Source organism: Carettochelys insculpta, chromosome 2, assembly GCF_033958435.1.
Source record: "Carettochelys insculpta isolate YL-2023 chromosome 2, ASM3395843v1, whole genome shotgun sequence".
NCBI classification, from domain to species: domain Eukaryota; kingdom Metazoa; phylum Chordata; order Testudines; family Carettochelyidae; genus Carettochelys; species Carettochelys insculpta.
In genome coordinates, this window is record NC_134138.1 from 96681753 (window position 1) to 96704042 (window position 22290).

The 22290-nt window shown below is 38.9% G+C and overlaps 1 protein-coding gene across 3 annotated transcripts in view; it reads left to right on the forward strand.

The window, feature by feature from the left end:
* ANKRD12 (ankyrin repeat domain 12) overlaps positions 1-22290 on the forward strand; it is a 174042-nt gene that overhangs the window by 23631 nt on the left and 128121 nt on the right. Inside the window, exon 3 of one of the 3 annotated variants that reach the window (XM_074987439.1) lies at positions 21638-21732. The exons of the other annotated variants lie outside the window; for them this stretch is intronic. The gene's annotated coding sequence lies outside the window, so the exon portion shown is untranslated. The remainder of the gene's footprint in view (positions 1-21637; positions 21733-22290) is intronic. 3 annotated transcript variants of the gene reach the window in all.

Genomic DNA, 22290 nt, shown 5'->3' on the forward strand with positions numbered 1-22290 from the left:
TTCTGGCTGCTTTCCTTACCTCATTGCATTTCACCCTATATTGCTGTTCGGCCATCTCAGAAACATCTCTTCTGATCTTCAGTGCTCTCTTCTCTTGAACTAACTTCAGTGTCTCCTGGGTAATCCACTTCTTATTGATCTTTTTCTTCTGTAACGGTCTGCTCAATTGCCTCTTCTATAACAATGGCCATCCCTGCAACTCTCTCATCTAGGTCTTTCTCTGTGGCAGTATTCTTAATCTTCTCTTCAAATGTTGCTCTGTATGCATTCCCTCTTTCTTCCTCACATAGTTTAAGAAAAGAAGAGACATGGTGAGGCTGTGTCTTACGTTTTCTTTTGAGTTTTATCTTGATGTGTGTGATCACTAGACTGTGGTCTGAGTCTGTATCTGCTCCTTGGAAAGTTCGGCACTGCTGTACTGATGTTATCCATCTTCTTCTTATCAAAGTCATATCTATCGCCACGTCCACTTCCTACAGTCCTTTTGTTGGAATCTTTTGTGTTGCAGATCACCATCTCATGCTCTGTAGGAAACTCTAGTAGTTTCTCACCTCGTTCGTTTCTTTCTCCATATCCAAACCTTCCCATGACTCTCTCCCAACCTTCGTTATCTGTTCCAACCTTCGCATTCCAATCTCCTCTGATGATCAATGCATCTTTCTTCGCTATCTCTTCCACCGTCTTTGTCAAGTCTTGATAGAATAGCCCAATCTCTTCCTCCGTACAGTCCGACATGGATGCATACACCTGAATGACCGAGATGTTGAACGGTTTTGCTTCGAATTTCGGTACCATCATTCTTGTGCTCACCAGTTTATGTCCTAATAATACTCTTCTAGCTGTTTTGCTAAGCAGGAATCCAACTCCTGGTTCATGCTTTGTTTCATTTCCTGACCAAATGACTTCGCAACCGCATATCTCTCCTGATGCCATCCAGTGCATCTCTACCAGTCCAGGTATATCACATCAGTATCTCTCCATCTCCTTCCAAAGCTGCTCTAATCTTACAATTGCCCACAGTGTTCAGACATTCCATGTTCCAGTGGATAGCATATGTGTTAGTTGTAATTTTCTTTCCGTAGCCAATTTATTGACCCAACCTCGATTGCTCCATTGGTATTGCGGACCTTGTTTATCCAGGTGACGTCTGAACCGGCATCTTTTATCATTTAATTATACTGGCAGATTTCATTTGTATTGTTGTTTGACGGTCAGCACATTGACACACATCTGACCAACCCTCCTCCTCCATCTAGGCTTGGGGCTGACGTGGAGCTCATAGAGGCTTTGTGGCGGAGTTTATTGGAATCTGGCATATTTAAATATTTGGAAAAAAACCTTTTACCTGATCATCTTGGTTCCCAGTCTAGCTTTGTGTGATTTGCCCTTTCTTCATTAATGCTTTCATTGCACCAAAAGTAGTACTTCAGCTGCAGTAGATGGGAGACCGCCAACAACTGAAATTTCATTGTCCAGCCACCTTTTGGAGCTTCATATTGCTCCTGAGAGAACAAAGCTGTGGGGACCTCATCTAGGAGGATTTAGCTGATGTATATTTTGATGGGCTTAACTGTTACTTGAAAAGTTGTAGAAGCAAATGGTGGCCATTATAGTTGAGGGCAAAGAGGTAGATAGTATGGGGGTGGAAAAATGGGGACTTGAGGGGGAACTGAGTAAACAGGAGCTCAGAGTTAAATATGGAAGCTCCTTCTGTCCCGTTCTTCCTCTAGTATGTGTCAGTGAATCTCACCATAAATGTGAATGCATCTTACGTTTATGTAAGATTAGACTATTTTGAACAGTAGGGGGTGCTTCATGCCAACGTGGTGTACTCCATACTGTTGGGTTCAAATACTGCTTGTCCTGCCATGGTCTCATTCTGCTTATATTGCCATTGCCTTTTCTGTGTAGGAGAGAGCCATATTTTAGAAAAGTTCTCAATATGCCAGTCATTTTCCTCTCAGATATGCAAGTCTAGGCGTATAAGGGTCTGATTACATCTGCTTCAGCAATCCATATGGATAACTTCAGACCTAGAGGAAATAATACCTGTAAAATTGGAACTGAGAGAGTCTGTAATGGCTAGTGCTCTTTTGAGTAGGTATCACACCCTGGGATTGGACAGTTACAGAAAAGCAACAGAGGGTACTGTTGACTGTGACACTATGCTTTTGGTGCCAACAGCATCAATATCAGGGCTGGTATCCAAACTGCAGTCACAGATGGATTACACCAAGAGATTGACCCTGACAGAGCACAAACATAGCTCCAGTTTACATGGAGGATCATCCCTCAAAGTCCATCGACATAGGAATAGAACTCTGGTATTGATGTTAGTGCACATGCTCAAGCTGATGATGAGCCCAAGATGTGCACCATGGGGGCTCCAGTGTTCTCACATTGTCTGTAATGATGATTGGCACCAGATTTCGCACAGAAGCTCCATCTCACTGCACCACCATTAGAAGAGGGCTGTTTGTCTTCACCTTTAGTGGTTTACTTTTCTGCACTGTGAGCTGGCATACTTCTCTTTTGCCTTCAGAGAATGACCTCAGGCAGAGCACCAAAGGTTTCCTGGCAAGATTTCTGTCCCTGGGAAAGATACTGGGTGGGCTAGTTCCAGCTCGGCAGGTACCTGTGTAGCGTGCTTTCTTTGCTCCACTGGCTCTTGTGGGGATTGTCGTCATGTGATGATAAAATCATGCCTTTCTTCAGCATCATTTTGCAGTTTCAACTCCAAATTATGGCATTAGCCACCTTGAGCTGGAAATAAAGGAAGGGCTCACCCCCACAACGTCTTAATCATCTAACGAGCCACTGAAACCAGAACCTACTCCTGTAATTGACTTTGCAGCTTTCCAGGATCTCCTGTCCCACATAGCAGAGATCCCCAAGCATTGAAACTGTCACATAAGAGAAGTTGCATAAAAGGCTTTATGTTTCCAGTATGTCATCTTCAGCCACATTTTGCTCTCCCATTTAGCTCAGACAATGCTGGAGCCTGCTAACCGGCTCTCATAAATCCTAACCATTTTCCCTTGCATTTCCAAATAGAGGAAGATATTAGATGCATTCAGAGACCTATGATCATTTGTATATGTATTTCATTTTTACCAATCACATTTTGATGTGCCATTTAGACCAGTGAGAGATTGCATCAAAGCTGCTCATGTAATCCAGATGCTCTGCTGTTGTTGTAGCTTCATGGCTGAACACTCGCAGACTATGGCTATCCAGGAAAGTTATTTTGAAATAACAGCTGCTGCATGTAAGCATCTACATGACCCACAGATTATTTCGAAATAAATTCAAAATAGAGAGTGCGTTATTTTGAATTTTGCAAATCTCATTGCAGGAGGAATAACGCCTATTTCAAAAGAGTTATTTTGAAATAGGTGCTGTGAAATAGGCACTTTTAAGACATGGAATAGCGCTATTTTGAAATAAGCCATAATGTCATCCAATGGCACTATTTTGAAATAAGCACTGTGTCTGGACATGCTGTTTCAGAATAGCTAGGTACTATATCGCATTGCATTCTTGTGCATAGCTGTGTTATTTTAAAATACGCTATTTTGGAATAGCTGTTCTGGAATTGCTTATTTCAGAATAATACTGATGTGTAGCTGTAGCCCCAGATAGCATATAAACATTCACTATATGTGAGTTGTATGATCCCAGTTCTGAAACTGATTCCGGCAGACAGCTTTTTACACCATCTTCATACTCGGGTCTTTACGAGCCTTGGTTACTACTAGCCAAGTGACCCCAACACTTCCTCAGTCCCAAATGCCCCCTAACTTATTGGCCAGGAGATGTCCGGCTCTGCTGGAACATTGAGTAGTAATAAGGTTTGTTGCTTCGTTAAGGAGATGAAAACACCAGCAGCCAGGGTAGATAAAAATTGATTTAAAAAATCCAATTCTTTTATTTTTAAATCAATAAAATAGTGAATTTCTCATTTAAAATTAACAGAGAGGTAGCTGTGTTAGTCTGTATTCTAACAAAACAAAACAGCAGTCATGTAGCACTTCAAAGACTAGCAAAATGATATATTAGGTAGTGAGCTTTCATGGGACAGATTCACAGATATGACGAAGTGGGTCTGTCCCATGAAAGCTCATCACCTGGTAAATCATTTTGTGGGTTGTTAAAGTACTACATGACTACTGGTTTGTTTCATTTAAAATTAACTTACAGTTAAATCTCATCACAAACGTGCTACATATACTTACAGTCTCATGAAAAATGAATTAATGGCTCTTGTTGGTCCAGCCCAGCCGCTAGCTTGTTCTTCTTGAAAGTGCTGGGGTTTCAGTTTCTCAGCAGACTAAAAGGTAACATGCAAAGAAAGACCTAATCCAGAAAGAATTGTTTTTGTTCTGTGCTCATTTGCTGGTGGACCTCGGCCAAGCAGAGTGAAGGGTTAGTTAAGACATTTTCTTAAAGACAGAAGCAATATATAGGAGAGAATGAAGATGTTTTAGAAAGGAGGAGTGGTGTGGACTGGAAAGAAAAAGGGAAGATATTACTTAAAGCAACACACACAGTGCCACAGAAAAACTGCCATGGCTTCTGAGTACAAGAGACCCAGTCTGGGAATATTTTGAAGAAATTACTTCCCTGGGTGAAAAAGAAAAATGTGTGGAGTCTAAGCAGGTCAAGATGATGATGTAATGCCTAGTTGCAAGAATGAAATGTCATACGGAAAACTGCATATTGGGAGAAAGTGGTGTGGATGAAGCTGTGTAACTGAGTAACTTAGGTAATTTACTCTGCAGTACATCATTCTTTAAGACTCTCTCTATGCCTTTTAGTTTGTGTGATTTAACAAGTAAGTTTCAAAGCTGTTTGCTGTGTTTGTTGCTTGGAAAAAATATTTGAGTTCAGCTGACCGTTACGGCTTATTTACCTCACCAGGTTTAGAAAGTAATCGGTGAAGTATGCATTACAAAAAAATCTGCAGTAACAGAAATCTAGAGTTGCTAGTTGCCACTAAGTGTAATTTTCTCATTTAATATTATGTAATACATGCCCCTTATTTTGGAACATCATGGCGGCAGACCATAATGGTGATGCCATAATTCTGTTCCTTATTTTCCTTCAGCATAACTCAGTTTTTCCAAGGCAATCCCATTCTGTACTCGTTTTCTCGAAAAACCAGAGGTGACAATGAGTTTAATGGGGCATATTCCAAATTAAGTGCACTCTAAGCACAGTCAGTCTTTGCTTTTTTGGTAACTCGATTTAAATCTTTTTTGGTGGTTTAAAGTCACCTTGACTTAAATCAATCCACTCTGTCAGCAGCTTATTCATGTATCACTTCAGATCAAATAGTGCTGGGTTGATTTTTAGAATAAAAATAAAATGTGTTTGTTTTAATCAGAAACAGGGAGGTTAAGTGAATACGTGTGCAGGAGATAAAAACATAATCGTTACAAGCAAATAAAAAAGAAATATGGTTTCTAGTAGCTAAGACTTTACAAGCTGCAGCCAGTTTTTTTCTGTCCAGCCATGGTGACTTTTTTCTTCAGTCAAGAGTTTAAAAAAAGGTACAAGATGATGGTTTCTCTAGTCTTCCTAGGTGAAGGTTCTTTGTCTAACAGGCTTTTCACTTATATTCAGGTCCCATAGGCTGGGTCTACACTTACCAAAAACTTCAAAATGGCCGTGCTAATGGCCAGATTGAAGAATACTAATAAGGTGCTGAAATGCATATTCAGCGCCTCATTAGCATGCCGCCGGCTACGGCACTTCGAAATTGCCGCATTTTGCTCCTGCGCAGCTTGTCTACATGGGGGTTCTTTTGAACATCAAAATGCACTTATTCCTTTCCATAATACCTCCATCCTCTCCTATATATTCAGCTCATAGGAATAAGGGGATTTCGATGTTGGTAGGGTCCTTTCAAAAAGACCCTCATGTAGATGAGCTGCATGGGAGCAAACGCAGAAATTTCGAAGTGCTGCAGCTGGTGGAATGCTAATGAAGCGCTGAATATGCATTTCAGTGCCGCATTAGTATTCTTTGATCTGGCCATTAGCATGGCCATTTCGAAGTTTTTGGTAAATGTAGACACAGCCATAATATTTAGCTTCCTTGGTTGAAAGGGCAATCTTTCTCAGCTTGCAAGAACTCTGTTCCCTTCTCTGTTCACTGATATATGCCAAGACTGCTGCTTCTCTCTCATTATATTTTCCTAAACTCACTGTTTTTTGTCCTCAGTCTCAGGATGACTCACTTCTTCTCTTCTTATGATCTTCCCATTCCTCTGTTGATCTGTATGTAAATAGGAGTTCTATTATTTTTGGTTACAGGTTGCTTAGTTTCTTTCATTGGAGGCAAATTATTGCATGCCTTCCTGACGGGGGAAAATCTGCTTCTCTGTTTTGGTCACAGACTTTAAAGCATAACAACATTAAGTATTGATGATAATCCATATATTTAATATGTACACTTTACAGTTGCATAAATTGTCAGTCATTAGCTTTCATATAAAAGACTTAAAATATTTTTGTATTATAAAAGAGGAGTGAATTATTTCTCATTTGAGGTTCATATGCTCTGAAAGAGGGTATCTGTACCATTGGCTAGATTGATGGCTTTGTTTACTTTTCATGTAGATGTAAATCCTCATTGTTCCAGGCTGACAACCAAGTTGCTCACACAAATACACATACCTTTGTCTAAGGTAAACTGTGCTTATTGCTATGCTTGCCAAACATATCTTAAGAACATAATGCTAGAATGTATTCGTAACTTTCTACACACTATGTACATGGAAGAATATTAATCATAACTCAGTTACTAGTTTTACAGTGACCTCTTACATAATGTATGTTTTGGATACCGGACATTGTATTATCATAATCTGCGTCTAGATTGGCAGCAACTTGTCAGGCCTGAAACAGAGTAGTGAACCACAAATGGGCTTTTGTGTCCTACCTACCCAAATATAGGTTACTTTAGTAGCTTCTGCAGTCCAAGAAAAATTCAAGTCTTCAAAAGGTACTTTAAGTATGAAGACCGTAAGAAAGTCGTACCTGGTTGATTGTGAAGGCTATTTATCAGCCTTTTTTAATTTCAGGCAGTTGTTTGCAAAGTACATATTTCTTACCTTTTAAAGATGCGCCAGAACAGAGTAATTAAGAGTTCATGCAAAAGGCAGTGTAGTATTTAGAGCAGTATTGCAGGCAACTGTGGATGCATCTGATATGGCTGCAGAGTTTGTGGCAGTGGGTGAATTGACCAAGAAAAAATATATTTGATTTCAATCAAATTTGCCACTTACATTTCTTCATATATTTCTTTTAACAGTGGTGCAAATCTGATCATTAAAACATGTTAACTTATGATTAGAGCTCTTCACAACATCTGGGAGCATAAACTTTATCGAAAAAATTATACAACTTGATTTTTATTCATTTAGGAAATAGTACACAATGCTTATTATGTGTCAAGCTACAGATGCAGTACGTTAGGAATGGTAAGAAAAAAATCACACAAACACAATAGAACATTTTTATTAAGCTAAATCTTACATATTTCACATTTGCAATTGCAGCAGTCATCTGAACTATCAGCTGACTGCTGTGCAACTTTCTTTTTTTTAATTTTCAAATTTTATTAACTCTTTGACAAGTCATCACAAACTAAATTTATGGGGAGGTTCTTAAAACTTCAGCTACGTCTCATCTTCCCTGCTTCCGCCATCATTTTGATTCATTAACTGAAACAGAAATATGAGTTTTCCTGCTTTTTCAACTCTCAGTTGATTTCTTAGCTTTGAGTGAATAATACCAAACAATGAAAATATTCTCTCTGTGGCTACAGAGGAAGCTGCTGTTGTGAAAAGTTGGCTTAGCAACTGAAGAAACTCTGTTTCTAGGTGCCTGGCTAATGATTTCCACCAATTCAGGGGAATCACTTTGTTCAAAACATCATTAGTAAACACATACTGATTAAATGGTTTTTCTTCAGCCCTGAAATTTATTCTGACTCGCATAACTTGGAATGACTTTGAGATGCCTGTGTCATGGTAGCAGCATCATTTTCAGAATGTTGGCATCTACCTTTATATCTGAGGTTTAGAATGTTCACAGGGAAATAAGGTGGACTTAGTGCTTCATCCATTTGCTTCTTTATAGCCTGTAGTTTAACTTTGTGGTGAGGTATTTCTTTTGTCAGTGTGTCTAGCAGTGCCTTCTAAATTTCAACAGAATCAGCAGTGCAGTAGCAATTTCTCTGAAGTCTAAGGTTATGGATAATAAGCTTCAGTGTACTGAGCCTGTCCAGTCTATATTCCTCTTTAATCTAATATTAGATACTTTAGATGACATAATTCTATTTGTTTAATGAGCTTTCTTCAGAAAGTTTTATGAGATTAGGCCAATTCTTAACAAATTGGTCAAACAATGAACCACAGAATTCCATCAAACATCTTGAGGGGGAGTTAGTTTGGATTCTCCTGCAAGAGTGGATTGATTTAAATGAGGGCAATTTAAATAATTGCTTTAAATAATCATAATTTAAATCACCAAAAAAAAAAAAACCTAAATCAAGTTACCAAAAACCTAAGGTTGACTTTGCTTAGAGTGCACTTAATTTTGGAGTATGCCCCATTGAACTCACTGGCACTTCTGTTTTTTGTGTTATGTTGAAGTAAAATAGGGAACGGCATCCCCATTATGGTCTGTGGCCATGATGTTCCAAAATAAGGGGCATGCATTATGTAATATAAAATAAAAAGATTAGACCAATGGTAACTGGCAACTCTAGATTTCTCTTACTGCAGGTTTCTATATTGTATACTTGGGTGGTAGATTCTGCACCTAGAATCCCTCCCCCCTCCTTTTTTGCCCCTTTTTTTCCATGAAAGCCCATTCCTCAATAGGATAGAAGGAGTTGCACACACTGAGGCTATGCCTACACTAGCACAAATCTTCGAAATGGCCATGCAAATGGCCATTTTGAAGATTACTAATGAGGCACTGAAATGCATATTCAGCACCTCATTAGCATGCCGCCAGCCTCAGCTCTTCAAAATTGCCGTGTTTCACTGCCACACGCCTTGTCCAGACAGGGCTCTTTTTTGAAAGGCCCCTGGGAACTTAGAAATCCCCTTATTCCTGTCTGGTGATAGTTGGTGGAGTCCTTTCGAAAAGGAGCCCTGTCTGGACGAGCCGTGCAACAGTGAAACGTGGCAATTTCGAAGGCTGTGGCAAGCAGCATGCTAAAGAAGCACTGAATGTGCATTTCGGCGCTTCATTAGTGATCTTTCAAATGGCCATTTGCATGGCCATTTTGAAGATTTATGCTAGTGTAGATGTAACCTGAATGATTCCAGAAATTATCTGTACTCAATTGACGGCAGCCAAACCATTTAGGCATTTTTCTGGTTTGTTACTAGCTTTAGTCAGCCATTCTAAAGGCCAGGGTATTACATAACAGAGTACACTGTTACCCACTTAGATATCTTGCTGTATTACTGGATGGCTAGTGCACTTCTCTCCCCAAACATCAGTGATCACTCCTTTAGATTTCAAGCAACATCCTCTGCTGGCTTCAGAAACTTGCTAATTTCTCAGATCTGCAAGGTGGCAATATAAAATAATTCACTGACTTTTATGTCAAGCATTAGATGTTGGACTTAGTTGCCAGAACAGATGCCAAGTTTGGGAGAGGAGTGCAGTCAGCCCTGTTCAGGCTAATGCAGCTAATACACCACTTACCACAGTCTGGAAGGCATACTGCTTAGTTTGTAGCTGAGCTTCTTCAAGATGTTGTCTGAGTGGATCCTTTAGCCCTCGAGCACCATATTGGGATTCCTCTGCTAACACAGACTTGGAATTGCAAGGAAACTAAGGGAAGGTCTTCATCCTGTATGTTATGTTTTACTGAAGTCTAGGTATAACACTTCTGCCACTTTCCCCCTTATCTGTAAAGTTTGTTATCCTATCAAAAAAAGCTTATCAGGTTGGTCTGACATGATTTATTCTCAACAAATCCATACTGACTGTTGCTTACCTTCCTGATGGTTGCATATGGATTTCTTAATTATTTGCTCTGTTATCTTTCCTGCAACAGAAGTTGAGCTGACTGGTCTGTAGTTTCCTGTGTTGTCCTTATTTTGTGTTTTATAGATGGGCACTATATTTGCACTTTTCCAGTCTCCTGGAATCTCTCCCATCTTCCTTGATTTTTCAGAGATGATAGGTAATGGCTCAAATACCTTCTCAATCAGCTCCTTGAGTATTCTAATTTAGCACTAATTTATTGCTGTGTAATTCGAGAACCCAGTTTTGCACAAGTATGTGCTGGCGAAGGGCAACAACTGATGAATTGCAGGTCTTGATAAAGCTAAATATTCTTCACCTAAGCCTAAAAATGATCCACATTCCCTCAGAATGAGTATGAGGATTTATGGTGGTATGTAGCAGGCGGTTGCACCACTGACTGTGCGTGCAGCACTAATTAGTGACATCATTGTCCCCACTCTCTGGCTAAGCTGGAGTTACACAGGGAACTTATCATGGCAAACGCAAATGAAAATTGTTTTTAATAAAACAATCTAGGATGATTTCATCAGGCCCTGGTGACTTGAAGACATGTAACTTTTCTAAGTAATTTTAACTTCTTCTTCTCTTCTAACTTCTGAACCTACCTCTTTTTCTCCAACATTCACTGTTACTGGCATCCAGTCATCCAGTAGCTTTTTTTGAGGAAAACCAAAACAAAGAAGCCATTAAGCCCTTCTGGCATGTCCACATTTTCTGTTCTTTTTTTTCCTCTTTATTGAGCAATGGACCTGTGCTGTCCTTGGTCTTGGTCTTCCTTCTAGTATATTTATAGAATATGTTCTTTTTACCCTTTATGTCTTTAGCTAGATTGAGCTTGTTTGGTGCCTCTTGCCTTTCTAATTCTGCCCCTAAATACTTGTGTTGTTTGTTTGTATTCATCATTTGTACTCTGACCTTGTTTCTACTTTTTATAGGTCTCCTTTTTTGACTTTTAAATCATTCATGATCTCCTGGTTAAGTCAGGGTGGTCTCTTGGCATACTTCCTATTTTTTTTTTTTTTCATGAAGTGGAATCATTTTTTTTTCTTACATCCTTAATAATTTTCCTTTGGAAAACTGCCAACTGTCTTCAATTATTTTTTTCTCTTACTCTTGCTTCCCAGGAAACCTTACCTACCAGCTCCCTGAGTGTGCTAAAGTCTGCCTTCTTGAAATCCAGTGTCTTTATTTTGCTGTTCTCTCTTCTACCATTCCTTAGAATCATGAACTGCTGTCTACTTTCAAATTTTCAGATTTTCTATTTGTTAAAATCAGATCTAGAATATCCTATCCCCTCAATAGCTTTCTCCACTTTCTGAAATAAAAAAAAATGTTTCCAGTACATTCAAAGAACTTATTGTATAATCTGTGCTGTGCTGTGGTGTTTTCCCAATAGATGTCTGGATAGTTGAGTTCTCGCATTACCACCAAGGCCTGTGCTTTGGATGATTTTGTTATTTGCTTAAAAAAAAGCCTCATCTACCACTCATTCATGGTTATGTTGGCTATAATAGACCACTATCATGACATCTCCCTTTTTTCTTACCCTTTTCAACCTTACACAGAGACTCTCAGCAAGTGCATCTCCTGTGTTTTACCTCAACCTCAATCCAAGTACACACATTTTTAATATATAAAGCAGCCCCTCCGTGCAGCCACATGGCCCTGCAACTTATGGGATAACTTAGTGGGAAGGTTTGAGTCACCAGAGAGGCATATTCTCTCAGACCAGGAGTATTTATCCATCTAGCTATCTCAGTGTTTCCCAATTTTATTTGTCTATGGAACCCTTTTAAACTCTAATTTTGCAGAACCCCTAATAATGGTGTTTTATACGGAGCTGAATAAGGAAACCACAAACAGAGCTAATAATAAACAAATGTTAAACAAGGTCATGAGATAAACTTTTAGTTTAACTGCACATATTTAAAAACAAAAATCACATTTAATGTGTACAAAAATAAAGCTCAAAAACTAATATGCATTGTATTCAGTTTTCAATGCAAAGAGTAGTAAATTCTTTTTCATATTTGGTTTAATGCTGTAAAGTTGGATGTGTGTATCTGGTGCAGCATTCAGTCAATTTCTGTATTTCATTTTTATTGCTGTGTAATTCAAGAACCCAGTTTTGCACAAGTATGTGCTGGCAAAGGGTAACAACTGATGAATTACATGTCTTGATAAAGCTAAATATTCTTCACCTAAGCCTAAAAATGATCCACATTCCCTCAGAATGAGTATGAGGATTTATGGTGGTATGTAACAGGCGCTTGTACCACTGACTGTGCGTGCAGCACTAATTAGTGACATCATTGTCCCCACTCTCTGGCTAAGCTGGAGTTACACAGGGAACTTATCATGGCAAACGCAAATGAAAATTGTTTTTAATAAAATTCATAATGCTTAAATATTATGTTTTAAACAAGAAAATGTTATTTAATGGAATTTTCTTGCAGAACCCCAGGGTTCCACGGAATAACGTTTGAGCTGGCTGAATGGCATGTAAATTAAGCATTGTGTTGTTTCACAGTTGGTCTTCCATCATTGAAATAGATTTGTTGCTTTCTAAGTGAAGTACTTTGCATTTGTCCTTATTGAATTTCAGCCAAGTTGAAGTGAATGTTGATTTTAAAAAGAGACTTCTGAGGTCAACTGGCACCAGAAAATAAACATCAATGTGTGTTACTGACTGTGTGTAGAAAAATAATGTTAGGGAGAATTTCAGGGAAAGGTAAAAAGACACATCCTTCGCTGTCACAGAGAGAACCAAAAGGACAGTACTTTTTTCCATCAAGGAAGTGTGGATTCTTATGTGGTACGGTGAGGATGGCGAGGATTGATTTAGGAAGGAAACTGCTTTATACAAGGTTTTTATCATGTCAAATTTAAGTTTTGACTCCAATATGCACATTATATCTGTTTGGTTTTTTATGTAATCTTTTCTGTTTCTATCATTCTTATTCAGTATATTCTGTATCTTTAATCTTTGTCAATACATTTATGATTGATTCACACTAACTCTTGTTTTCTGTTGTAGTGCTTTGAAAGGCTTTGGTCCTGAGTTGTGCCAGTCAAACTATGGGGACAGTTTCTCTGGTGACTATTGATTGTCTCTAGAGACGGAGACTGGATATTGTAGGAAGTGCTCCAAGGATATAGGTGTTAGTGTGTCTGTCCCTAGCTTTGTACAGTACCGCAGAAGTCTGTGGACACCTGGAAGTCAGTGCTTCTTTGTGGTTAGAAGCTGTTGATTTCATAGAACTCTGACACAGCAAGAACAGGCAGAACTGCTTCATGTGGAGGGCAAGTAATGCTGAGGAACCTCGCAATTATGAGTGTGCTTTTCTATCCTTCAGGGGGCAAAACCAGGGAAGTAAATTTTCTCATTCCAGAGAAAACAGTGGCTCTGCACATGCTTCATGGTCTCAGACATGGCATTCATGTTCACAGTTTTGGACACGGGATTATGTACTTGTACTCCAAGTGGAGCAGAGGTCACCCACAAGACTTCTCCACTTCACTCTGTCTCGAGACAAAACTTCTAGCTGGCTCCAGGAGTACCCCAGTTGTTGTCCTTCAATCTCAGTAGATCTTCTCCATGATGTCCAAGGTCTTCCTTATCTGAGTTTTCCTTGTGGGTTCCATGAGAGAGCTTGACTATGCTGGAAGATGATTTTTTGAGTGTGTGGGCTATAGCCATCCCCCTTCCTTCTCTTGATTTGAACATCACGTAGTTCTTGTCCTGCTGTGTTCCAAAGCTCTTCATTTGTGACAAAATCTTGACATTTGATGCAAAGGATATACCTCAGGTATGTTTTTGAATATCTGTAGCTTGTGATTTGAAGACTTTAATACACCAGGTCTCGCATCCATATAAGAGCACACTTTTCACATTTGTGTTGAAGATCCGCAGTTTCGTCTTTGCAGATACTATTGTCTTGATCTTTCCCTTGGTAATACTGAGTCCAGTCATTGAGGCAGTTTTGTCTAGCATTTGTGACCTTTTCTTCCATGCTTTCATGTCGGTGTGAAAGGAAGGCGACATTGTCAGCAAAATCAACGTCCTCTAGCTGTTTGAAAAGTGTCCACTGGATTATGAGCAGGACAACAGAAGGCCATCAATGGGACATTCAGTGGACAGTTTTTAAACAGCTAGAGGACATTGACAAAGGATCATTTAGCTTTGTCAATAAAATGACACATTGCGGACAGTGTGCTGAACAGAATGTGGTTTAACTGTAGATGTGTTTCCCAATTCTTCGTGTTCTCTTCTCTGTGCCTCTTTGTTTAAATTCTACATCTTGTGACTTCATTTTATTTGGGGAAAAAAAAGTATCAAAATTGCGAACATGGCATTTTTATCAAGCAAAATGTGTTTTTTGTGTTTTGTGTTAAAATACTCATTTTGCACCATAATGAATTATTTCATTGTTTGCGGAAGCCTTTTTTGTTTCATTCTTTAAATTTAATACTCCTCTTCCCCTTTTCATTTTGTAGATCTGCTTGTGGTGTGTTTATAAATAGCGCTGAACAAATTTGAGATTGTTTGTTTGTTTGATAGTCATAACAGATTGAAATTTGCCATTGTGATTCCACTCTAGGTAATTCTTTTGCCTTTATATAAATAAATAAATAGTCTCTCTCCTTCTTCCTGTCTCCAACTCTTGGGTTAGATATAGGTCTGAATTTTCATAGGTCGCTACAGATTGAACCTCTTTAATCTGTCACTTTTTCATCCATCAACATCCATAATCCAGAATGATTTTAGTTAGCTGCATTACCACTTCTCATTGGTGAAGCCAAGTTTCCTGTGGTCCAGTAAACTTTGTTTACAGCCACGAGCCCTGGTTCTCAGTGTTCTCTGTTGTTGTTGTTTAGCTGTAATTTACCCCTAAATGTCTTAAGAGCCTAGTAAGCGGTGGAAGTGTTGGTAATGCTTCTGGACAGTATTGACCTTCCATGTTGTGGCAAATTCTCTCATTCAGGACAGGTCTGAGGGTGTTGAATGAGAGACGTTTAACCTGTAGTAACTTTTTGGATGCTCAACTTGAGATACCTTTACAGAGAGCAGCTGATCTGCATTTCTTAAATATCAGGCTCCTGTGAGATGAATCAGAGTGGGCACCCAAAATCAGTAGTGACTGAAATTTTAGCTCAAAAGTTAATTATCTTCTTATAATCTTCAAATATTCTACTGAAATAGGAAAGAAATTCATATTGGCTGTGTCTACACTTGGCCAAAATTTCAAAAGTGCCATGCTAATGGCCAAATCGGAGAATACTAATGAGACACTGAAATGAATATTCAGCACCTCATTAGCATTCTGTTGGCTGTGACACTTCGAAAGTGCCGTGTTTCGATTATGCGTGGCTCGTCTACATAGGGCTCTTTTTGAAAGGACCCTGCAAACATCAAAATAACCTTATTCCTATCAGCTGAGCCACGTGCGATTGAAACATGGCGTTTTCGAAGTGCTGCGGCTGGCAGTATACTAATGAGGTGCTGAATATTCATTTCAATGTCTCATTAGTATTCTCTGATTTGGCCATTAGCATGGCCCTTTCAAAATTTTGGCCAAGTACGGACGTGGCCATTATCTTTATTCTCGTCAATTAAATTACTTGCTCTTATACTTTTGCTGCTGCTGCTTTTGAATACCATCATGATTCAAACTCTGTAAAATAGTTTTTCTGTTTAAATCTTTAGCTAACATCATTAAAATGAATAGATGTCTGAGATGCAATCTATATTCATGACTAGTTTCTAACATTTTAGCATTCTGCAAAAGCAGTACAGCCTTGTAAACATTCACAGCATTTTTTCACACAGTTTTGAAATATGGCACATATTGCTAAAACTGAGATATTTTATCATATCAGCATCATTGCTTTTTTGAATTTAAAGTATGAATGCTCTAGGTTGAAATTAGTCCAAGATGAGCAAGAAATTGTGTTCAGTAATTTGGTGAACTGATGCTAATGTGTAGAATCTTATGTTTGCAGCTAGCACATACTGCAGTAACAACTGTTCCAAGTACGCTACTTTGCCTTTTAGAACAAACATGACTAATTGCCCTTAGGCAAATAGAACTTCAGTGTTAATGCTCTGCACATATTGCAGAAACTTTGTAGAATAAACAACAGTGATTTCATCATTTTGTATATTTCTTTTTAGGCAAAAGCGTAGGTTTAAAGTGTAGTTTGCAGCTTGGCAAAATGAATATATTTGTTACCAGTCACTTAACCTTAAAAAAACAAAAAACCCACTCTCTTTGAAAATTTTTTTGGCACTTCTGGATCACTTCGATGTTTCTGAACGCATTATTTTGTGATGGTATAGGTGCCACAAAATACAGATAATGACACGTTTCCCCAGATGGAAGTAGGGAGGTACTTGCCAGGCATGGTAAAAAGCATGGGGCATAGGAGAACAATAGGGGTGAAGAGGTTTGCATTATGATAGGTCCCATCTTCTGTAACTCAAATATACTCTTGAACCTGTGGATAAACTAGTAGTGGGAGTAGCTCCTTGAAGATTATTCACCTATTACTTCTGCTCCCACATGCGCTCAGTCTCATGCTTCTCTCTTCCAATTACCATGGCACTCAGCTCAATTGTGAGATTAGCTGTATTCAGCTACAAAGGTGTCCCCGGCCCCCTACTAGCATGTAGCCTTCTGCTGTCTGGGGAAGAAGGAATGCAAACCTCAGAACAAGAAAGTAAAGAAGAATACGTTTGAAAACCGAAAAAGAGCAAATATGGCAAAAAACGGGCTGAAAGGAGATGATGGAAACTATGGCTAACGTGGAGCATGAATTCCACAGGTTGTTTATATATTACGTGAATATGAGGTATTCCATTAGCTCTAAATGTAATCTTACATAAATGTAACCGTGATTTACTTGTCATGAGCCAGTATATACTAAAAACTGACTGTTATGAGGCACTTTAAACTAAACTAAAAAGCGATTGATGCCTTAGAACTGTATCTATATATCTGGGCACACCTGTAAAATCCCTTCTCCTCTGCTTGTGAGACTTCATTAATCTTAGTTCGTTGTGTTGTGTTCCTAGGTAAATCTTTCAGAATTCTAATAATCTTTGTTACCCTTTTAAAGAAAATTAAAGACCATTTCAACAATACCTATATATATATATAAAATTATGTAAAGCAACTAAAATTGAATGTAGTATCAGAGGTACTGGAACTTGGGGCATTTGGGAGCACCCCTGCCTTGAAGTGGTTCCTATCATATGCAGAGTTTGCAGTTCAGTTCAAATTGTTCCAGCACCCGTGCATAGTACTTCAGATTAGTACTACAGTAGGTGTATCATTATGTGGTAAAATAAAGATCCAACAGAAGATTGACAGATTAAAAAAAAAAACAGAAGTCAGTGAGAGACTGTGTAAGTACTTGATGGGGTATGTGTGCCCAGTAAATTGTCCATTTAACAGACTAATGTGGGGCAGGAGTGCCCATTATTCACGAAAGTCCATTTAAATGCAAGGCTTTACTGCCCGCCCCCCCCCCCCCCCCCCCGGGCCCAGCCCTCCTAACCTGAGTCTCTGGGCAAAAAAAAAAAAAACCAACCCCCTCCAGACCAAATAATAAAATAAAATAACAAAAACAAACAGAAAAACCTGTCACTCATCAAAGCCATGACTACAGGAGCCCCTGTACCCTGCCCTGGCTCAGATCCTGCTGTGTGTGGCTGGAGGCACTGTGCCGCGCACAGCTTGAGGCATCTGCTGTGCATGGCTAAAGGTGCCTTACCACTGCTGGAGGGGCCACTTCATGGCCTGCAGGAGCCACCACTGGAGCCACTGTGTGCTCCTCCCACCAGCATGCAGTCTGTGGCAGCGGTAAATCTCCTCCACCTTCTCCCCCGCTTTTTTTTTGGCAGCGGGGGAGGATTTAGGATTTTGTGGACCCCAGTGGACTTTGGGAACAATGGGGGATGTCTGTTGTTCCCGAAGTCAGTCCACTAACTCAGGGTCTGTAAAATTGAGGGTTTACTGTATATGTATTTATAATTACACAGTGTTATATGTTATACATAAGGAATTTTGCCTTGTGAACAGGAACCAGGTATTCCTAGAAAACCAGGGAAAGGTTGGTTGTTTCTCTCAAGTTCATTGTTTGTTCTTATTCTAAGGTGGATGTAATCTCCAGAAAGTCTCCAAGATAAGATTTTTCCTCCACTTATTCTTAAATACACCTGTCCCTCCATTTACAAATGTAATTTGTTCCATGGAAACTGCTTATGAGGTGAAAATTCATCAATCAAAAATAAAATTCCCAATAATTTCAATGTAAAAAATTCTGGACTGGTTCCCAACTCCCAAAAAACCACCCAGTTTTTTTCCCCACATATGTTACAATACTATACCATCAGAAAAATAAGAACAGTGCTACTTTATTACTTTTTATTACGTTAATTACCATAGTCAGTTCTTAGTGGTGAAGTAGGTGGTGTTCACATGAGTTCCATGGGATCGTCTGCCTCATCATCAGTAACAGCTCCATAGTGACTTCAGCCTCCTTAATTGCAGTTGAGGATCAGCTGAAGATGATGAGGGTTTAGGAGGAGGTGATGAAGTAGAAGGTTGAAAAAAATGATGGAATCAAAGTTTGTACTGCAGCCCTCTTTTTTTTCCTTTCATACAGCTGCTGATAGCATCAAATGGCTACATGAATTTGTTGCTTGCATGCTGAACTCCGTTCTAAGTTTGGGTCGTTGTCACTGAGAATTTGTGTAGATGCCTCCAGTGCACTGAAGAATTTTGAGGGTGTTTTAGTACTAGTCCAGCATTTTTTTGGTTCATCCAATTCTTCCTCCTTTTCTGATAATATTCCTGCATCCAGCTGAATTAATTCTTCATTACCCAGTTCTTCACCATGTGACAATAACAGTTCTTGAACATCATCTGTGTATACTTCATTGAATCCTACTTGAGGTGCCAGGTGCTCTATAGAATTTGAATGTCTTTCACTTCTCCCTCAAAGCCACAGAATCACGAACTTATTCCAGCAATAGCTTTTTCCAAACACCATTCAGGATACTTGGAGTAATTTTATTCCATGCAATTGTGATATTTTCTGTAAGCATCTTGACAGTCTTATTCTTCCACAATTGCCTAATTGTTGGTTTGTCTTCTCCATCTGATGCAGATACAAGATACTATCTGCAACTGATGGTGAGGTAAGCTTTAAATATAGCAGTGATGCCTTGATCCATTTGCTGAAGGATGAAAGTGGTATATGAGGGGGAAAAAAAAAACCACATGAATGTTATCGCCATAGTCTTTGACATTGATAGGGTGACCGGGAGCATTATCGAGGATCAGCAGACATTTATTATCCAGATCATTTTCAGCATAATATTTAGAGATGAATTATGAAAGGTAGCTTGTTATGTAATCAGCAAAAAACTGCTTTGTCGCCCATGCCTCTCTTCATCGGCTTTCTTCTTCAGGCTCTCAAACAGAGACTGGGCTTTCTCCCTTATGATGAGAAAGCTCAAAGGCACATTGCATTTATTATGACAGTCAAGCCAATATATTTAAAATCTTACAGGTTTACCCATTATTGCATCCCTGGACTTTGTTATTTGATGCAACTTTTAGTTCCATCAACGTACATTTCAACCATTTCTCTTATCTTTTCTTTCTGCACAAAGATCATACACATTGTTGATGCTGCCAAGTTCATTGCCAAACATATGTCTTTCGATTGCTGGCCCTCTTAAATTCTTCTAATAACTTCAAGTTTGGTAGCCATGGATATTGATTTCCTTGATTTCTGGTCTTAATGACAGCTCCTAAAGAAACTTTTTCATGTCTAGGACCTGTAATGATTACAAATAACAAAGATATTGAAGATTAATATCACTCACAGTCAAGATGACACAAACACAATGAAGCACGCAAACCAGCTGGAAAGAGTTGGGCGGCTGAGGGAAATGAGTTAGCCTTGCATTGTGTTCTGTTGTATTCTTCCATGTTTGTTACTTTTGAAGCGAATGCTCGGATGAAGGTTGGTTCTTCTTTGTTCATAAATTGAAAAATAGGTATAAATTTACATAATTTTTAGTGAAAATTCATAAATCAAAAGTTTGTAAATTTGAGGGTTAGGTGTATCTGAAATGTTAAAGTTCACACCTTCTAAAAAAAAATCATTGAGGCTGTAGCATTAAAGATTCACTGAAATGAGCTATGAAATCTTTCCCAGTGAATTGCAGGAGAATTTGTCCTTTTTGGGCACTTTCTGGGAATTTAGAGGATGATATTGGAGAACTAGCAGCCCCCCACATTTGAGGATGGTCACATTAGCTGCTGAAGTTCATTTTCTTTAGCATTTACCCAATGACAGGCTGCCAAACTTGAGTTTAAAGACCCACCGTGTTCCTGGGTTTTTGTCTGTGGACATGATTCAATTTGGGGGGAACATTTTCAGGTACAACTTGAGTTCACTTTGCGCTGAATACAAGTGCTAAGATGACAAGACAGTCTGTAGCAAGACAAGTTACATTACTGCATCAGAAAAGTTTTAGAACCTTTTCTTGTGTACTTAGGGAAAACTCGTGAGCTCCTTCTACTGGATATTCTAATCAGTAGCTTCACTATCAGGATTATGTTGAGTTTGGCTTCTTCCAAGAATAGTAAAATTATCTAATAACAGTAATTTCAAGCAACACAACAAATAAGTGCTTGTTTACAATACTTTAAACAATCACAGCTATATGCTAAAGTGTGAATTTATGGGGCATTGTAACCAAACTATCAAAATCAGATATTAGACTAATTCAATATTGAGGGCTAGATTAGTTTATTTTTCAAGAGCTAATTTTATTGATAGTCAAGAACTATTAATGGTATGTTCAGGACTACTTTATTATAGCAGAGCCATTAGCAACAGCTACAATTGATATTGTGCTCAGTCCCTCCTCCTATACCCAAAAGAGCATTATTAGCATTGCAAACCATAAACTTATAAAAAAGAGGAATTGTACAGTTAAGATGCTTCTTTTATATACAGTGTAGTCACACTGCCTTAATTGTTTGTGTATGGGGAGGTCAGCATCTTGATGCCTTCTCTTAAGAATGAGGAATATTGCCAGAAACTGCAGAAGACAACTAGTTTTGGGATATCCTTCATTGTGGTGTTAGCCTTTTTAATTGTGATTATGTAGCTGGAAACAAAGAGGAGGGTGAGTTCAGAGTGCCCATTGTGCTCTGGAGAGCACCATTAGCAATTATTTTACATATATTTGTTGCAATTGAGGCTACACTGAGGGTCCGTTTGCACTGCATGACAATGAGTCCTGGTCTGGAGTTTTGAGGGCCAGAACATAGTTTTGTTAGTGTTTTTAGTTTTTTGTAAAGGCAGGCCAAAAAGTGTTGTTAAATTGCTGCTATGTATTGCTATCTCAGTGAGACAAAGGTAAGGTTGCATGTATGTGAAACAGCATATTAATTATGAATTTTCTGGTTTTCACAAGTTTGTAGTTATCATTAAAAGACATATGGTCAGAGAACAGGTAGAAGACCTTGACTTAGCATTTTTCCAACCTCTAGGTTTGACATTTTGAAATCCCATGATCAGGAAAGATGTGAAGACATGGTGGAACTCTTGTGAAACAGCAAACAACTCCACCATAACCAAGTGTTTTGTAAGTGTATTTCCTCTGGTTTGGGTCTCTTTTGCTGTGGCTGGGACATCAGGTTGCAGTAGACAATATTATACGTAGATTAAACAAAGAGTTGGACTTAGATTATTCACTTTGGTAAGCATACCAGAAACACAACCAAGGGAGTGTGCTTATACAGCAACACTTTTCAGAACAATTATCTCATTAAAGGTAAAGACCTATTGACAATTGTATGTTATGCCGAGCACAATAATAACCCTATACATACACCATCTCTGGAGAGCCCATCTGATCTCTGCAGGAGGTATAACACAACTATAGTGAACTATGGATGTAATGGTAAGTAGTTCAGGAAATTCTACAGTAAAATTGTGGCTCCAGAAATAACTGGAGCATAGCTGACAAAACCTGAGGTGTGTCCACATTCCCAAAGCGGTCTGTCTGCAGTAAAGAGAGAGAACACAGCACATCTGTCGATACCTTTCTGCCTCTACCCTGTGAGGCAGAACATTTCTCTCAACAGAGATCTGTTGACAGAAAGCCAGTCTGGATTTTCCGGGGGGCCTTCTATTGACAGAC